The sequence below is a fragment of the Rhagoletis zephyria genome, unplaced genomic scaffold (assembly GCF_001687245.7).
Source record: "Rhagoletis zephyria isolate East Lansing unplaced genomic scaffold, Rhagoletis_zephyria_1.1 Rzeph_scaffold_00274, whole genome shotgun sequence".
NCBI classification, from domain to species: domain Eukaryota; kingdom Metazoa; phylum Arthropoda; class Insecta; order Diptera; family Tephritidae; genus Rhagoletis; species Rhagoletis zephyria.
In genome coordinates, this window is record NW_016157358.1 from 332693 (window position 1) to 334856 (window position 2164).

Sequence of the window (2164 nt, forward strand, 5' to 3'; positions counted from 1 at the left end):
GGCTTGACCATGTCGATCGAATGGACACCGACGCTCCAGCTCTGAAAGTATTCAACTCGGAACCCGCTGATGGTAGCAGAGGAAGAGGGAGGCCCCCACTGCGATGGAAAGATCAGGTGGAGAAGGACTTAGCTTCACTTGGCATCTCCAATTGGCGTCCAAAAAAGAAGAAGAAGAATGTTTTATAAACTACATAACCGATTAAAAAGATAATGATGTCAAAATAAAGACAATTAATCTATCTTTCAGTTTCAGTTCAGCCGCATAGTTTCTTTTGCGCAGAACCTCTTTTTACAAAGTAGAATTCTCCTTTCTGTGTTGCCAAAAAAGGGGCGGAAGCGAAAAAGTGATATCATAGTTTTTTTGCACAGAACTTCTTTTAACTTCCAGCGGAAACACTTGCACAAAAATGCATTTATATTTTTTATTAGCACTGGATTCTTAAAACTCGAAAGCAAATTACAATAAAATATGTATATCAAATTAAAGGTAAGAGCTTGCACTTCCTAAATAATATAAATTTCTTTTGCATTGATTATGTATTTTTTCTAAAAAAGGTTATTTTATGAAAAAATGATGAGATTATTTTTTTTTTTTATTATTTTTGGCTTAGATATATAAACAAGCATATACATTTTTTATATAAACTGAAAGATAAATTAATTGTTTTTATTTTTACATCATTACCGAAAGAAATGCAAACCGGTTTTTTGTTAATGCGGTTCTTGTGTAGGTATAAGCAGCTAAAACGCGAGACAGACGGGCATGCTTATGCAGATAACTAGCACACAAATGCGCATTATAATTTTGCCCTGACGGACGGCAGTATTGCGGACTAATGAGCCGCAAGGTCGTGAGTTCGAGTCCCACGGACAGTAGAATTTTCATTTATTTCGTTTTTATTCAATTTTTTATAAGTTTTTTGTTTTTTAACGTTGCTTTCAGTTAGTTGTTGACTTGTTAAAAATTTAAATTAACTAATAGTAAAATAGATAATAGTTTAATAGATTATTTTAAACAAAAGCTTTACTTTACATGCATATAAAATTTTTCAAAAGTTCAATAAAGGACTTCAGTAAGTTTAACGGAATTTCTTAAATTTGTAGATTTTTAATCGGTAGTTATTTCAAATTATTATCTTTGTAAATTTTATGTAAATAAAATGCAATTGATGATACTTTAAAAAGTTTATTTATTTATTTCATACTGTAAATAAAACTTTCATAAATGTATTTTAAAGAGCGAATTTTCAGTATTTGCTGATGATATATATTTAGAAGTATAAACCCCTTCCCCCCAAAAATATATTCCTGCGTGCGCCCCTGGCACTTAGTATTTATTATTTGTAAAAAATATATTTTTACTTTCAAAATGTTTGTAATTTTAAACATTTCATGTGTATATTTTAAACAACTCATGTTCAAAATCAAATCTTGAACATCTTGTGCGTATACTTGAACAGATTCTGGTTGAAAAATAAACCCTTTTCAGTAGTAGTTTTACATGCACTTTTTAGAGTGTGGATTTCCATGCTGGCATTTATATCGGTGTCAATGCTGGTTCCCAAGTAAACGAAATTCTGTACTTTCTCGAAATTGTAACTGTCAACAGTGACGTGGTGCCAAGACGGGAATATGCTGACTGTTGGTTTGATGACAGGAGATACTTCGTCTTGTCCTCGTTAACCACCAGACCCATTCGCTTTGCTTCCCTATCCAACTTGGAAAAGGCAGAACAGACTTCGCGGTTTTTGTTACCGATGATGTCGATNAATAAACCCTTTTCAGTAGTAGTTTTACATGCACTTTTTAGAGTGTGGATTTCCATGCTGGCATTTATATCGGTGTCAATGCTGGTTCCCAAGTAAACGAAATTCTGTACTTTCTCGAAATTGTAACTGTCAACAGTGACGTGGTGCCAAGACGGGAATATGCTGACTGTTGGTTTGATGACAGGAGATACTTCGTCTTGTCCTCGTTAACCACCAGACCCATTCGCTTTGCTTCCCTATCCAACTTGGAAAAGGCAGAACAAACTTCGCGGTTTTTGTTACCGAGTAGTAAATTGTAGTAAATTGTTCCTGAGCGGGTCAGTTCTGCAGCTCTTATTATATTCTCCAACATCAGATTAAAGAAGTCACATGAAAGGGAGTCGCCCTGTCTGA